The sequence below is a fragment of the Cavia porcellus genome, unplaced genomic scaffold (assembly GCF_034190915.1).
Source record: "Cavia porcellus strain 051 isolate PalLab524CR breed Dunkin Hartley unplaced genomic scaffold, mCavPor4.1 scaffold_31, whole genome shotgun sequence".
In the NCBI taxonomy this organism is placed as follows: domain Eukaryota; kingdom Metazoa; phylum Chordata; class Mammalia; order Rodentia; family Caviidae; genus Cavia; species Cavia porcellus.
The window spans coordinates 17,372,293-17,384,452 of NW_026947514.1; positions in this window are offsets into that span (position 1 = coordinate 17,372,293).

A 12,160-nucleotide genomic window follows, 5' to 3' on the forward strand; every position below is an offset into this window, starting at 1 on the left:
TCTGTCCTCCCTGAAATCTCCCTGGGTAGGTTTCAGAAGCAGGATCCAGTACACATGGAAACCCACGGGGTGCATCTTATTTTAAATGTAAATTGCTACTTAGCATTTTAAGGCAAATGACTTATTGTGACTGTCATTGTTGAAGTAGTTTACCTTCTCGAAAAAGAATGGCATCCAATTTCTGGTTTCACATGGCTTTTTGTGATATTGATTTGCAAAAGACTACTTGACTGAATAAAAAATTTAAAGTCAAATTTTTGGGGATAACAATGAGAAATACGTCTCTTCTACATGCTTTCCTTTGATTTTGTTATACTGCATTTCCTTTAACTTTGAGACAAGATGGAGATAAGGCTAAATTATTACATTTTCTCAATAATTCTAAAATTTCCAACAAACTCATTTTACTCCAGGAACAGATAAAAACTCATTTATGCACAAATACACACACACACACACACACACACACACACACACACACACACGCACTCTCACAGAGATAGCCCAACTCCTGAACAAATAACAAGGAATAAAAACATACCAAGGAAATGGAAAAAGAACTCTTGTGGCTTAACCTGTTTTGAGAATATGCCTGTTAAATAAATTTTACACATGACGTGAAGTGAGAGCCAAGGAAGTACATATGGTGAAACTTTAGCAAATACTTACGAGGGGAGTAACCCACAAAGGAATTAAAGATCCTAGCCACATATTTAATTTTTTCACCCAAACTGTTAAAAGTTATGTCATTTTTCACTGCAGAATGCAAGCTAGCTAATGGATTTAACACTACCATTTGGTCTAATTTCCTGATGTCTGCTCCAATCATTCTATAAGCTTCTTTACAGAAGGAAAAAAAAAAAAAATCTCACAGCTTTATCTCCTGGGTTTCTGTGTTCTCACACAGGCACTGTGTTGTTTTTTGCTCACTGAAAGCAGAGGTTGGCTTAAAAGATTCAGGGTAGATATGGATTTTAAGGTGATATGCCTATCCCCAAAGCCCACATGACTATGAATCAAAAATTTTCCACTCCCAAACCATGTTAGGTCAGAATGGAAAATTTGAAGAAACAAGTTGTTTAATCTATTTATGTAAAATGTATTTTCTAGCTTCCATAATTTCTTTTCTTTCCTATTTGAATCTATTTTATCTTCTCCATTTTATGGTGTTTTTTTTTTTTCTAACAAAATTCATATGTCAATAATAATACATAAATACCCTCTGGATGGTTTGAACTGACACTTTGTAGCTTGCTGTTCTCAGATAATAAAAGTCTGTATTTGAAGTACTGTATTTGTCTAGCAAAGATTTTTCAATAAGAGCAAATCCCCTCTTTAGAATGTTTTTGGATTTTGATTTTTTGCAGGCTTTATACAAATCTAAAGTATTTCCCATTATTCATTAATAATATTAATAGTTACTGGGATGAGAAAAATTTTAGAGCCAGATTCAACTTCCAATTCCATCCTCATCATGTATGAGTTATGTGACCCTGCATTCCTTCCATATCTTTTGTAAATTTATGTTCTTATCTAAAATAGAATTAGTTTTATCCAACTTTCACAAGATTGTTTTCGAAAATAAGCAATGTAATGTGCATGATTAATAGAAATACAACAAGTAATGTATGCTCAAGATAAATCAATGGTTCAATTATCATTATTATTATTATTTCATTGTTAAAATCATCATTTATCAAAAACTCTTCTTATAAAGAGTTTTTATGCCCCGCAGTACTTGGTTTGGAGATGCTAAAATAGTAAGTACACAGTTCTTAACATCTGCATGCTTCTTCATAGACATTTATAAAAATGGGAAAACATCTGCTTCAAGGTTCTGTTCATTACTATTTTGTATCGTTCATCACCATAACTAACACACTTCTAATTGCATCCCTACCTAACGTGTAGGTTTGCTTCTGACCTTTACTGTATACACAAATCTTAGAAAGAGAAAGCAGTGAGTACAAGTTCTATCAAAGCCATAATAAGTAATATATTACTAGGAGGAAATTTGTTTGCTTAGTCTTTATGCTTTATCCTCCACTGTACTCCAAAAGAATTTGCTAGATACATGGAGACATGCTAAGTAGGGAGGGATGTTGGTAAGTAGATGAATGTGTGCATGAAAATCTCCATTTGGGAATAACATTATCATAAAGAAGTATTAGAGTAGTGATTAGTGAGAAATAGTCCTTTATTTAACTCAGTTTCCTAGAAACAAAGAGAAAGCAAGAGCCAAGGGGGGTGAAGCAGCTAGAGTTAGGAGTGAAAATGGGTCTAATTAAAAGGAATGGCACTTATGAAAATATACTAGGTCCTCCAGACTGTGCTAGATGTTAATATATCATACATCATTTAATTCAACTAGTGACTTTGTGAAGTAGGTGCTACTATACTCATTTAGAAATGTACACTGGGCAGTACAACCACACAAACTGATAAGCATAAGACAGAATCTAAACTGACTAATTTCACTACATAAAATTTCAATGAGAATTGAACAGTTATTCCAGTGAAATTTCATAGATCTAGGATCTTCTGTTAAAATGAAAATTTTAGAAAGGAAGGATTCTAAATAATACGCATGCCTTTGGTTTATGTTCAGATATTTCCCTAAAACCTCAGAAGTCATGGGATAAGCATCTAGTCTGTGACTGATTCATAGTCCAATGCTGAGATAATGGTGTGTGAGTGCTACACAGCTCTTGGGTTGGTACCTTACACACAATGTAAGGGGCAAAGAGGCTTGATCTGTCTCTGCTCCCCTTTTGTTGCTTTTGCTCTCTTCTACCACCTTGAAGTGTTGCCTATGCCATGACACCTTGCCTTGAAGTCAGCAGATTAGGAATTTAAACCTCCACAAACTGTGAGCTAAATAAAATGTTCCCTCCTATAACTTTGGTTATTAGGTCTTTTGTCTTAACGATGAGAGAAAAATAATCAACACAATGTGTTTGGCTCATAATTTTTTTTTACTCTCTATAACTCATACTCAGTAAACTTGATGCTAATTGATTACTATTTGAAAGTTGACCAACTCACCAAATTGTATTTGAAACTCCCAAATTAGTACTCACAGTGTTTTCATGGTCATTATAAGACATACATGGGGCAGCAAAAATTTAGTCACTGTGTCCCAACAAGCACATTTCCAGATGTGGTCAGATAAGCCTATGGATGTCTTCCTGTTTCAACTCTCATACTGTAAACAAGTACCTTTGTGGTGGTCTAGTTAGCGCCATGTGTTCTGTATTTTTATGCTTTTCATTGGCAGTTTCCTGCTTAATATGGCCCCAAGCATCACACTGCATATTGTCTAGTATTTCTAATTGCAAGAAGGTTGTGATGTGGCTTATAGTGGAAATACATGTTGCATGTTTAAGTAAGCTTTGCTCAGGCAAGATTACAGTGCACTTGGTTATGAATTCAATGCTGATGAATAGACCAAATATTAAATAAGGTGACTTCAAACAGAAAATGTATGAAATGACTATGTATTGATAAGTTTAGGAAAAGTTTGCCACCAGATGCTTGCAGCAGTCCAGCCATGTATATCCACATGGACTTGTCATGTATTTCTGAGCCAAATGAAGAAATGAGGTGGTCAAAAATCTGCTTTGATTCTAAAGAAGAGACAGAGAGGAGAAACCAGCCTTCAACGTACGTACCATCTAAGGTGCGTAGTTAGAAACAAATTGAGTCTTCTTAACTTTGATGATGAATTTTTGAAATAAATATTTTCTTGCTTATTTTACTGTACAGACAGGAATTCATGTTTCTCTGTGTGTATGCATACATTCTACTAATTTTCATCTTGACCACACTATTAACGGTAGCTCCGGCAAGACTGGGGTGGAATAGTTTGTTGCAGTTTAATATCACTAGGTAAATTTGAAAGTTTTGGAACCATTTCTGTCCTTACCTCAATCCACACTCATGCTTGCCTTTGACTTTCACTATTGCATAGTACTACAAGCTTGAGTTTGGCACACAGCATCTCTCCCTAGGAAAACTGCTTGAATTTTCTAAAGCTAAGATAGTTATTTTGCAAAATAGGAAAACTAGAAGTACTTATCTTCTTAGATTATTAGAATTAAAGAAGGTAAGTCTGTGCCAAATACATAAATGCCCAATTTCCAATTTGTGTTATGTCATAAAAGGCTCTTCCTTGAGGAATGTACACACAACAGAGGGAGGGAGAGAGAAAGTGAGAGAGGGAGAGAGAGAGAGAGAGAGAGAGAGAGAGAGAGAGATTGAGATTGAATGCAAGTATCATTTGCAAGGAATTCATTTAAACAATCAGAGGAAAATGAATGATTGCTTTACTGATGAGGAAGAAAACAAAGAGAAATGAGAGCCTCATGTGCTTGAATGATGACAAATGCTCATGTTATAGGGTTAGACCAGTTAGATTGGATGTGTGATGAGCTGCTACATGAGATGAGCAACATATACAAAGACCCAAAATGGAAATGACCAGAATAATGCGCGTACCTTTTTAAATAAAGAAGACTTACTTTTGAAGTGTGCATTAGACCAACAATGTTTAGACTCTAGTCGGTATCAGTTCCTTTTCCAAACTAAGATTATAAAATTCTTCCTTAGTATTATTTGAGATTTAAAATTCAAAGTACTTATCTTTTCATTTCCTGTTTTGATGATTTTAAAAAGTTTATTTAAAATGGGAATTTGAAAGTTTCAGACTAAGGATAATCTGTTTTTATCTATTTATTATTCTCAGTTACAAGAAAAAAAAAGCCACTGCATACCATTCTACTTTAAAGAGAAGAAATCTAATAATACTGTGTGAACTAATCATGAGATTTATTAAAGCCTGGAGATTATTTTGACCATGTGTTGACAGTCTGAAGTCTTGGATATAAAATTACTTTAATAGCATTGCCAAATGCATCTCAAGATTTAATTAATGTGAAATGTTGAAAAAATGTTTTAGTGTAAAATATGTCTTAATTTCCCAGGCTTTGTCACTATTTACTAAATCTGGAAATACTGTAAAAGTTTGTAGGATTTATTTATGCATAAGTAAATAACAGACAAAATATTTCTGGCACAGAAAACTGAAAAAAAAACTCCTCTCATAAAAAAAAAATATGTGAGATGTGCAGCAGGTGTCAAAGGAAAATGTCATCAGACACCAGCTGGACCTACAGGCTTTCTGTGATCCTTTCTGCACTCACAAAATATATTGGAAAAATTAATCTTGTACAAGATAGCAGGACCCAACAATGACCTTAGCTGAATTTCATAACTTCTCCAAACAAAAACCAAAGTATTATCATGTAAAAAATGTGGTGGGTCAAAGTTCCATTTCATTTTCTATATGACAGAGAAAAAGAAATTGTTGTTTTAATACATTCCTTACACAAACACTTCCTATAGCACTATACTTTATTTGCTTAGTTTCCTAAAGTGTTGAATATTTCATTGGACTTAATCATAAAATAATATTCACCGTGGGACTGTGCTTAGTAAGGTAATATAGGAATCTTGTCTCTCTAATTAGCTGTTCTAGTGTTGAAAACAATTTTAATAGTGTGATCAAAATGTATCTGACATTAATTACTACTCTGCTAGGGTGAGGTCAAAAGGTTCTGATTCTCTTACAAAATTTTGAGACAGGAGATAATAAAGCTAATGCTTCAATGGTTGGCTGATCAAAAGGTTGTACTTCCACAGAAAAACTAGATAAGCTAATGCAATGAAAACATGAGAAAGCATTCTGTCTCACAATATTTTTAATCTTGGGATAAAGAGATGCAAAAATAGATTTGAATTGACTTCATTGCTAAAGCATTTCAACATGATATAAACCTGACAGTAAATAGGTTGTAAAAAATGAGTTAGAGAATGTTTTTCATCCAAGGCAGAGTAGAGTGCCTGGTTTCTCTGTGCAGAATGAATCCAAGTGCAATCACATCACTAAGGAAGAATGTTTCTCAGCTAACTCTCAGAAAGTGGGACTTTTTCACCTGACATCACTACATGCAAACAATTTGCCACAGAATTTGAGGAGACATAGCACCTATTGTACAATTACATGCCACACAGCAATGTTTTGTTTAGCGATAAGCCATATTTCTAATATAGTCCCATAAGAGTACAATACAGGTGAAATTTCTCATTTCTCAGTGAGGTTGGAGCAATCATCATTTCATAAAGTTGGACAATGACAAATTATCTATTTGTGGTGATGTTGGTATCAGCTATAAACCCAGTGTGTTACTAATTCAACAAAAATATAGCATACACACTTATCTTGTATATGTAACAACTGATATTTACAGTGGTTAATGGCTTATGTATTTATTATTTTTCAACTTTATTCTCACTTATAAAACATTTACACTGCAACAATCTGTTTTGCCAGTAGCAGCTTTGTTCAGTTCATGGGAGCCACATCTCCTGACTTCATCAAGGGCCCACATGAAGTGTTTTACCTGGGAAACCCAGATTTGGGTAAGAGTATTCTGTGATGTCCATACCAACATCATTGCCTAAAAATGCATTTCTTAGAAACTGTCCTATCTGTTAAGCATTGCATGGATAGGATTAGGTTGGCCTGAAGACATTCTTCTGTAGTGGAGCCTGGTTTTTCCCAGATCATTCTCATGCCTTTGAGATGATACTGAATACACTGCAGGCATAATAGACTATTTTTGTTCCCCTGGTCAGAATGCAGAACAAGGTAGAGCAGGTGAGGGAAGGTTCATCTTCTTTATTTCCACAACCTCTTGGAAAGGGGAAACACCAATGTTGAAAAAAGGGCAGCATTCCTAAATTCAACTCACTGCTTTGCAAGTAAATTTACTCAACATTGTAACAACTAATTAAAAAGGGATAATGACCATATGTAGGATGGCCTGACACTTCATCCCAATACCCTGGAACCATCGGTAGTCAGGGGAATCTGTCATTTTAAAAGATCAGTTTCTCCTTAGATAAAAATTTCCATTCTTCAGGCTAGATTTATTCTTCATTTTATTCTCTTATTCAAAATTTTTACTTAAAAATATTCAGTGCTAACTGGACTAGAATAGCCAGACCCCAACCTCTCCCTATGAGTCAGCATCATTCATGGACTGGGGGTAGAGAGAACAAGGGCACAGCAGCAAAGAAGCCCAGTTTGGGAACCAGTGCCATGTGCAAGTTGCCACTGGACTGGAACAGCGAGACCCCAGTCCCTTCCAGTGCACAGGCTGTCAAACAAGAAGTACCGATCACACACATGCCCCACCACCACTATAAGCAATAGGCTTACCTGGAAAACACAGGATGTGATGACGCTATCAAGTTGAAATGCAATTGGATACCTGTGGTTCTTTAGTGTTTCACTAACTTTGCAGGTCTAGGGCCAGTGGTCTGATCATAGGTTCAGAGGATAGTGGTACACAGTGCAACATCTAGGAGGGTATCTCCTTTTGAGGGTTACAGCCGTTGTTGATTCCCTATGATCTTGTTCTGGAAGTCCTATATCATTTCCATCGTTTTTTGGGGTTGGGTTTTATTCTTTTATTTGGTTTGATTATGTGAAATCCTATGGCAGGAGCAGCTATTTCAAAGATAGCAAGATATATTATGGGAGCCACTTTGGATTCACTACTGGCTTGATTTGAAACCTTTTATTGCATTCATTGTTTTGTTTTTAATGTTTCCATTTTATTCTGTTCTGTTTGATTCTTACTGTGTTCGAAGTTATCTGCTGCTATTTTGAAGACATCAAAAGACATTATGGTAACTACTGATTTTTAATATTTTGAAGTCCTGTATTTCTTACACTGGTTTGTTTTGATCGGTTTGATTCTTTAAAATAAAAATAAATAAATAAATAAATAAATAAATAAATAAAGTATGCAGTACTAGAAGAGACTGTATTATAGCTAAGGCTGCCAGAAAAAAAAAATGCCAGATTTTTAGTGGAATCTGAATTTCAGGTAAATAACAAATAATTTTCATGTAAATATAGGCATTTTCTCTTCCCTTAATCTGAGAATATTAAATAGAATAAATCAAATGTCCAAGCAGAAAAACATAACAAAATTGCCTTTATGAAGAGTTCTGCCTTATCCCTAAAAATTAATATGATTTTGACTGAAAAATGGGTCAGAAATTGGGAATGATGTTCAAATAGATTTCTTGTTTGTTCATATGATTGGCAAGGCGAGGAAGAATTGTGAGCAGAAAAGCCAAGATCAAAATCACTCCAATTCACAGAAAGTAACATGGCTTTTGAAACACTTTGACTGAGAGGCAAAGATATAAAAAGTGTCATTTGGAATTACTGTGGGAATATTTTAACATAACCTAGAATCTGGGACAAATGACAAGCAGGGTGAATCAGTGAAATGCATAAACACTTCCAAGAAATTCTTAGAGCGAAGGATCTACAAATGTTGTGGTCAAGGAAATATGGATTTGACCTGTAATATAAAGATCAATTTAAAGAAAATTGGGATTCTTGGTGCTTAAAACAGTACTGTATCAATTTAGTAGAAATTTCAAAATTTACCCGCACATGGGATATGACAGAAACATTAAAGTACAGGGTAAGCTTAATTTTTCCAACTTGATTGGTTTGAAAACCATCCGAGGTACTAGTAAAGTACAGTCCTGGCTGTGTTCATGGACTCATAGAGATAAAACCTTGGATATGATACATAGTATCTGGCTCTTTCCTCTTCCATGCTGTTCCCTTTCTAGCCACCGAGAGGTAAGGAGCTTTTTGCCAAACTTTTCCACAATAAGGTTTCTTGTTGAGACTAAGCTTATCATGGATGGAATCCTCTGAAACTGTAAGATAAATTTTGCTTCTCATGTTCAACTTGTAAATATTAAGCATTAATGTGTCTCAGTGACGAGAAAGCTATCTAACACAACTCATAAGTACACTGAGTTGCCCAAACGTAGAATTACATGTAGCAATGTGGAAACACAGTTAAGACTTTTGAAGCTAAATCATAATTATACCACTATTTTTCTGATAAAAATCTCTAATTTTGAATATTATTGGGTCTAACATGGTGGCCAATGTATATTCCTTCAATATATGCTGGGAATTTTTTTCTAGAAGCCACATGACACATCAAAACTGTATGCAAATAATTCTACCCTGAACCAGCAGTAGATCTGAAATCAGAGTCACAAATATTAATTTCAGAAGTCTTCAGAAGTGGTGCTTAAGATATGTCGCTAACTTGCATTTCTTCTTCCCAAATATTAATAGGAAGTATCAAACTGTGTGTGACAATTCACACCACTATTAGTAATCATTTTATGCTTTCATGTGCTTGCTATTAGTTTTCTTTCTTGGAAGATGTTTATGTAGATCTGGCTTTCATGTCAGTTTACAAGCATGAAATATTTTGTAGTATAAGTGCTTATGTAAGTGGAAACTTAGAAAAATTTTTGAACATGTTAACTAAGCATAAAGGAATCCATTTGTAAAATACTCAACAATTTTGTTTTCATTTAGCTGTGCTCAAACAATGAATAAAATAATTTATTTGCTAATTAAATAGATGTTAGAGACAGATGTTAATTACATTCTCAAATACAATGAGATGTGTTGATGAATTTACTGAAACATGAATAACTATTCTCAACTTTTATTTTTCTGGATGATTATCCATATGTTTGAAAGAAAAAAGAAATTAGATTAAGAATGAATAGATGGGAAATGTATATATATATATATATATATATATATATGTGTGTGTGTGTGTGTGTATATATATATATATATAGTAAGATAATTATACTGCAATTTTCTCTTATTTCCTTGAAAAGAAAAGTTTGTGCTAACACCTCTGAACAATATTTCATGTCTATATTTTGCACTCTGTAACTACTTTGAAGAACAACAACATGCGATGTATTAATTATTCTTATTCTCCTATTATCTTGTTTTGAAATTCTGGTTTTATTCTGTCTTTAAAATTAAAAAAAAATGAATAGATGATCATTACCTTCATGGGCATTCTGATGGAAAGGTTCCAAACCTCATAGAAAGAAATTCTAGATTTTTTTCCAAAACACATAGAGAAAAGATTGTTTCCTCTAATTACTCTTTCCATATTTTCCACTGAGGCTAGATACTAGAGAATGTGTTTCATTCAGGGAAAATGGCAGCAATCATTTCATATCTGTACATACTTACACAAGTTTGTGAGGTAAAAGGAAAGATTTGGGAAAATGCATGAGACAATAATGAAACTGTTCCACGCACATGCAATTTCTATCCCAGATTCCCTAACATTGGGTCCTCTTTATGTCCAAAACTTTGTGGTCTTCTGCTAATGTAACATTTTCCAGCTGGTCTTTTTTCATATATATTGACAGCATGAAACATAAATCCCTAAAATGCTGTAACCACAAAGCATAAAGTGCAATGGTAAAGCCATTGCTTAGCTTAGTATTTAATAACACTGTTTAAAGCCATTTTACCTCAACATTGACAAAACAAATCTACTTTAACAAGGTTAGTAAGTAAGAGTTATTGCCTTGTGATTGCAGAATTTTGGTTGTGTCTCTAAAAAGAAAAGATATTGACAAAAAATTCAACATTTTGATCAATTTAATTGTTGTTTTCATGTTATAAACACAAAGTCAAAAATTTTGTTAAAATTAATTCCCGGAGAAAAACAATCAAAAACTGGTGTCAGTGGCTCGGGATTTAGCTCAGTAACTCAAGTGCTTGCCTGGTGAGTACAACGTTGTGAGTTCAGTCCCCAGTACAAAGAAAAAAACATGATGCCATATTTTGGGCCAAGCTTGTATTGAGAAATGTACTTTATATCATAGCCAAATATACAAGAACCACTCAGGTAGTTTCATACACACACACACACACACACACACACACACACACACACATCTCCTTATTGCATATGAAGAACTCTAATATTTTCTTTTACTATGTTTGTTTGGTTTGGCTTTATGATGAATCATGACCTACAATTTCAAAATCATTGGACTGAGCTAAGATTATGAGTTCCTTATTTATTGGATGCCTGCCTCACACCACTGAACTCATCTTTTTGTAGAAGTTTAAATAGACAGGTTAAATTTTTTTAGTAAATTACTAAATAAATGAAAAAAATATAGTTTGTATGCCACATGCTGAAAAAAACTGGGAGTTTGGGAGATACATATTTTCTCCTATATTCATACTATTGCTAGCAAATTAAGTACCACATGTATTTCACCTATAAAGTTAAGATGGCACCACATTCAATTTATAAATTTTAAAAATTATTATGCTAATGAAACTATTTAAAGCCCTGCTAAATATATAATAAATGATAATGAGGCATCTCTTAACTTGGGTTGGTCAATTCAGGGTGGCAGATACTGTTTTTATCCCTATCTTATCCTCAAGTATAAAACCTGAAGGATAAATATCAAAATTTATCAATAGTAGAGTCTGAGAAAGTAGCTCAGAGGCATACACATCTGCCTGGCAAGCACAAGGTTCTGAGTTCAATTCCCAGTGTCCCACCCACAAAAAAAGAAAAAAAAAAGAAAAACAAGGTTTGTCAGTGGAAAAAAAAAATACATGACTTGGCTGGGTTCTGATAAGACTTATAGCACAGAAAATTCAGTCACATTGTTGACATTAACAGAGAGCCTGTTTATTAAACAAGGTGCCTTCATCATGCTTAACTAAAGCATCATTTAGATGGTAGAATCAAAAAGTCTTATAAATAAGTGTACTATCATCATTAGCATACAATTGGTTGACTCTGCTATCATGAGCATTCAACTGAGCTTCAAGTCAATCAGGATAAGTCATTACTTTGAACCTAAGAAATAAGCTTGTGATTTCAAGTGATTCTGGCTAGGGAAGCACAGGGCAGTAGTTTCTGTTTGATAGGACAATAGCTCTTGTATCTTAGATGGTAAGGATACAACTATTACTCCAATGACTATAGCCATTTTGCTACTTAGAATAAATCCATTGGGAATGAAAATAACACAAAGATGAAGGTAGACTATGGAGCCGTGATGGCAAGCCTTTTAGGGTGAGTGCCCAGACTGCAACGCAAACCTACTTATTTATTACAAAGGGTCAACACTGTAATTCAAAATGTACACTGAAGTTTTAGTTCAGAAAAAAACAACTCACTTTTAGTATCTTTTA